The 6,000-nt window shown below is 41.7% G+C and overlaps 1 protein-coding gene across 10 annotated transcripts in view; it reads left to right on the top strand.

Annotated features, from left to right (window-relative positions):
• The first annotated feature begins 2,410 nt into the window (after positions 1-2,410).
• ppip5k1a (diphosphoinositol pentakisphosphate kinase 1a) overlaps positions 2,411-6,000 on the top strand; it is a 30,150-nt gene continuing 26,560 nt past the window's right edge. For all 10 annotated transcript variants that reach the window (XM_012923318.3, XM_012923316.3, XM_012923313.3 and 7 more), the window contains exon 1: positions 2,411-2,529. The gene's annotated coding sequence lies outside the window, so the exon portion shown is untranslated. The remainder of the gene's footprint in view (positions 2,530-6,000) is intronic.

Below are 6,000 nucleotides of genomic sequence, written 5' to 3'. Positions count from 1 at the left end.
GGCAGCCAGAAGGGGACAGAGGGGGGAGGGGGGGGTAGCCTCCTCTGCACCCTGGTGACATACCCCTACTCCAAGGTCCTGCATGTGTGGGTGGTTGTGGTGGAGCGGGAAGAGGGAGGCAGCTGGAGATGGGGAGGGAAGGAAGGGAGGGGCAAGTGACCCCTCCCTGGGGCCAGCTCCCCCGCTGACCCCAGTAGGCACCCCCATACTCCGCGACCCGCCAGGGAGAGGGGGCCCAGGCCCATCCAGACCGGGGCCCAGTGCAGCAGCGCCTCCCGGCCCCACAGAGCCCGGGACAGTCCACCCAACACCACCACCACAGAGAAAACTGCACCCACCCCACCATCCACTCATCTTCCAGACTACATAAGACAATAAACACTCAGGCTGAGATCTTCCTCCACCTCTCCTGTATCTCCCCCTCCTGCAGAGGGAGCTCCTGAGGAGAGGAAAGCTCCTGCAAGACGTGAGGGTCACCTTTTAAAAAGGCTGAACCTCTGAAATGAAGGGATTAAACATCTCTAATTCCTGGAAGGTGTTTTTAAAAGCCTTGAATTCAAGCTGAAAGTCTGCACTTCAATCACACCTTGATTGATTTAAAATTCACTGCGGTGGTGCACAGAAGCAAAATTGCAAAAAGTTCATACTTTAAAAAAAAACATATATGGTTTTAGATCATCTTCTGTATGTCCTCCTGTCCTGACTCCTGTTGGGTTTCATGCTTGATGCCTTCATTCAGCAGCCTTATGTGGAATTTCCATGTTCTCCATGAGCCTGGACAGTCTGAGCAGTCCAATGCTCAGCTGACGCTAGATCCCATCAGCAGTAAGTGCTGTAGAACAAGACACTGACCTCCACAAGCTATAAGAACCACAGAATATGAAAATTATATTAAATATTAGTACTTTTATTTACAACAAAATCAATTAAAAAAGAGACAAATGTTAAAAAAGCCCCAGTGCATGTAGCTTGCCAACCCAGCCAGACTCATGAGAAAGCAGCCTGTGGCTTCAGTGGTCCTGCTGGATTCAGAAACCAGCTTCCAAGATTACAGAGGAACAGGTATTTGCTAGATACTAAAACCTTGTAAACCTTGCCAATCACAAAGGGTTTTCCAGTTTTCCACTCGTAGATCAAACATGTTTGTCACTTTGTATTATCAGCCCACAACAGGCACCCAAAGGGCCTCTCCTAGAACCCTCCATTAGGACAGGAACTGAAGAAGATCATTCTTTTTCCCATTCCCGTTTGTGAAGTTGAGGCCTGAGGTCGAGGCTTACTGCTCCCAGTAGTTCTCCTCTGTGTTCCTGCCTGTTGACCTGAAGTTTAGGGTGGGACCTTTAGCCAAAACTCACCTTCTTCCTCTTTGCCTCTACCAGCTCTGTGCAGCTCTCTTTCATGCTTCTCATTATGGAGGAGTAAAGGGTTTGGATTCCCAGCAGTCCTCTTTCCCATTCCTGCTTTTTGAAAAGCAGAGGTCTGGGGTTGAGGGAGCAGCCTCCTCTAATCTCTGTCCACAAAAGGTACCAGTGGAGTGGGGAAAAGACTGCCAACAAGAGTAGTGACAGGAGCACGTAAGGCTACTCTCCTGCTGGAAGTCTTCTTCTGTGACAAGAGAAAGAGGCTGACCTTTATAGAATAGAATAATCCTTTAATTGTCCCACAAGGGGAACTTTGGGTGTGACAGCAGCAAGAAAGACACATATACGAAGAAACAGGACACAGAACAGAAACACGCACAATTTTTACATATTTACATCAAGGACAATGGTTACCAAAAACAGAGTACTGTACTGTTATTAAATTAACTAAAGTTAAATACAGATAAGAGGCAACTCCTGGTTATAGTGTGAATCGGTTGATAAAATAGTGCCAAGTTACAGCGCTGATGTAAACATCTATGTTTGTTGGGAGCAGTTCTGATTGTACAGTCTGACAGCTGCAGGGAGGAAGGACCTGCGGAAACGCTCCTTCATGCATCGAGGATGCAGCAGTCTGGCACTGAAGCAGCTCTGCAGTTCAGCAGCATTTATATGCATGGGGTGGGAGACGCTGACCATCAGAGATGTTTTTAAATACTATAGTAAATATCACATAATATTTCAATCTTATCAGACAGACAAAACATTTGTCTCCTCCTCTTAAGCTCTGGAAAAAAAACATAAAAAGAGTTCATTAAGGTAAAAAAAACTTTAAGATAATTGACAAAAGTATTTGCTGGTCTGCCTTCACACACATATCGACCTGAGCGACATCCCCTTCTTAATTCATGGGGTGTAATATGATTTATTGGTATCAACGCTAGAGGACGCTAACGATCCTTTTTTTTTCGTTGGGCTGAGTGTCCCTCATTGGCACACGTGATTTGTTTTTACGTTACGCCTCCCAGGAAGTTCGCTTTTCTGATTGGCTGATTCACACGCTCATCGGCCTATGTCAACCTGAGAAAAATAAAAAGATTGGTTTCACATGCATACTGTCAAGGGACGGAAGAGAGCCGATGGCAGTGGTAAATCTTCCAGTAACACCGTGAGTTCACACTTTTGTCCTGAAGCCCTGAGAACGGGAACGTGCTTGGCATGTAGCTGGTGTTAGGCGTTACCACCGATAGTTGCCGGGCTGGTTGGACTGTGCTTCAGATGCAGACAGAATGGCCTTGGGGAGACTTGTTTACATTGGCGAGCCAGCTAGCTGAATGCTAACATTAGCTAAATGTCAAAATGAAAAATGAGAAAAGTAACGGCACCTAACGATAATTTCTTCGCCGAGTGAGGCTTTTGTATTCAACCAGCTTTCGCGGTTTGGGGTTTAAATGTGGATATTAATAACGAGTCACGTTTATGTAGCCTACATTTCGGGACAACAAGTCCTTTTGGCATACAATGGTATTTAAAGTCGGACCCTTACATGTCAGGGGTCGTTCATGCGAGCTGTCCGTCAGTTGGCTCTCTCCCGCCTTGGGTGTTATATTCATGTAGTTAAACCCATCAGGCCTTCTTCCAACTCGAACCCGAGCCACTAAAACGTCTTTCTCCATGCTAATAATGCAATCTCTTCACGTAGTTAGTATCACTGTGTTTAGCTGTGTCGGTAAAGCAGGGGCGAGCAGGTTGTTTTTACTGACACACAGAACCAAGAACCGGTTTGGTGGAGCCCACTGTAAATAAGAAAACTATATTCAAACATATTACTTTCATTCAAATTGATTTTCGATATCCTGTGCTGTGCCCTTGTAACGATGATATTACATGAAAAGGGGCGCTGGAAATAGTTTTGTATACATACTTTCTCCACTATTGTGCAAAACTGGTATTTAAATCATTGAGGAACAAAGTAGCAACACTGCAGTGGAAAATTACAGCGTCAAGCAGAACTGCATTAATACAAGTACAGTGTAAAGTAAATGCAGAGCGAGCTATTTGCCAGTATAATCTTGGATCACAGGTCAGCAAAATAATAACTTGAAAATTATTCAAGTGGAGCACAAAGTACAACATATACTCACAAAATACAGTAGAGTAGAACTGTAAGTGTATCTAAGGTGTACTTTAGTACAATACCCGACTAAATGTACTTGTCTCATTAAATATGTCTAATGTGATACTGAAATTCATTTGTTTAGGTCAGAGCAGCAGCTGACGGTGGGTAAATCATCTAATAGCTTGTCTATAAACTGAAAACATGACCTGACAAAGGTCTAGTTTCCCCTGACAACAGACTGGCACGAACGACATCGTGTTTATTATCAGTTATTACAAAGAAAAGCATCAACTTCTCATATTTCACTAGAAGGGACCAAGAAATATTTTTGCCCTTTTTTTCTTCTGTTCAGAAATTGAACATCAGTATTGTTTGCTGTACTTCAAGTGTCACCTGTTTAAGACATATTGGTTTATTCTTTTTTTTATAGGCTAACTTATTGGTAATACAATCAGTGTTACTAAGCAGCAGTTTATCTCAAAGCTTCCATACATAACCATCTGCTGACCGCAGGGGGTGAAGATTTGTCAGGAAATTTTTCAATTTATCACGCCCGTTCAAAAAATAAATAAAACCAAGTCAAGAGGAGAACATTTGCTCCCTTTATAGAGAAGAAACGAAGGTTTATATTCTCTTCAGCTGTGCCACTATCAGCAACATCAGCATTTGGCAGTAAAAAGTATCTACACACAGTCTTAGGCTTACAATGTCGTTTAAGTGGTGTGAACCTCCACTGTCGAGTGCCTTTGCTCCCCATTAAACATTTAAAGGAAGCTGGAAACTCACTGATATGAAAAGAGTTTTATCTAAACAGATTGGGGAGTCTCTAATTTTGGCAAATCCCAAAAATGAGGAAAATGGCAACTATGAAGAAACATAATAATGCTGAATTGAATTCTTTTGTTGGTTGCTTTGTTGAATTTGAGCCAGCTTCCTCCTCCCATCCGGAGTTGGTGGTGCAGTATTAGAATTGCTCTGAATAATCTATTAATGACTTCAGTTCATTGCCCCCAAAACAAAAAGCAACAACAGTATTTTTTTTTTATCTTTGTAGATTTAAAAACGAAACGTATTCCCAGGCTTAAAGCTTTCCTACATGTTTTTTTTAAATATTCGGGGTCTTTACATATCACTGGTTGATTTGGAGCGTTCTTTTTATACAGGACCGTTATAGACAGTCCTGTTTCAGGCCGTAGAAATGGACTAGTTAAGGAAAATTGTCAAATAAATCAGTAATGAAAACTAAAGCTCTGTCACATTTAAAAACCTGTGTAAAATGAGGGGCAGCAGGGTTCAGCTCACAGCAGCTCGTTGTTAAACTGTGGAATTTAAACTAAGACTAAATCACCTCAATAGTCTTATGAAAAAAACAAAGGACTTGATGACCTTGGTGTTCTCAGTGGGAACTGCAGCCCTGCTGGTAGCTGGAGTAAGCAGGTGAAAGGAGCAGATTAATGCTCAGGCTCTCACACACTCATCCACTTTGGTATGAAAACAGTTTAATTTAAATAATGAAAGCGTGAGAGTGAATTTCAGCAGAAATGCAGTATTCATCAAAACAGGCTCGACAGGTGCTGCAGTCATGCAAAGCTGTCTTTGAAATGTGTATCTGTGAGTACCTCTGTGGGTATCTGTTTGTGGATTATTATCTTAATATTTCATGTGTAAAATGTTCAAAGATTGTCCCTATTTTTCAATTAGCTTAATTTTTGTAACAGTACACAGCTCAGTTTATTATTATTATTATTATTATTATTATTATTATTATTATTATTATTATAAAACATTACAAGGACACCCAGAAAATTGTGATTTTGTTTTTTACCGCATGTCCACAAATATATATTTAAAACCAGTACCCAGTATATTTTTCAATATAAGAAATGCTCTGAATACTCAGTTCAAATGCTTCTTTTTTCTTAAATGGGTTCTATGTGATGTCAGTAAGAGCTGATATTCCTTATATGGTCATCTGGGTTCACCCTGCTGTTTTAAAGTTTCCAATTTAAAAAAGAAAAAGCTGTTTTAAAAGGATGGTGCAGGCAGATTAAACAGCGTGTTTAAGATGGTGGCAAACTGAAGGGCATTATTACCATCACATTATGTTCCAGTGAAGATCAGTATCCATTAGTATGGATTCCATAGTATGGTATACTATAATATAGTATTCCATGGAATCCATTAGTATGGATTATTTTTTAGCATGCAGAACAACTCCAGGGGAGTCCGAGCTGCAAACGAGCTGTCCCTAAAACGATTGAACAACAACAAAATCTCTGTGGCGTTCTGCCTGCTGTCGTGTTAATTAATGAAAGCCGTTACGTAAGAGCAGTGAGTTTTCAGGTCACTGGAGGCTTAAAATAAACAACCACACTCTGCAGAGAGAGCTTGGCCTTTTTGTGTGTGTTCCCTGACTTTGAAATCCTCAGGCATTTGTGTAATCGAGTACTGGTTCGTACTCTCATTGGGAGCCTTTGCAGCTTTTGCCTGAGTGACTGTGCCTGCTGCTGAAGTGGTTTG

The sequence above is a fragment of the Maylandia zebra genome, linkage group LG1 (assembly GCF_041146795.1).
Source record: "Maylandia zebra isolate NMK-2024a linkage group LG1, Mzebra_GT3a, whole genome shotgun sequence".
Taxonomy (NCBI): Eukaryota; Metazoa; Chordata; class Actinopteri; order Cichliformes; family Cichlidae; genus Maylandia; species Maylandia zebra.
This window is presented reverse-complemented; position numbering and strand designations above follow the sequence as displayed.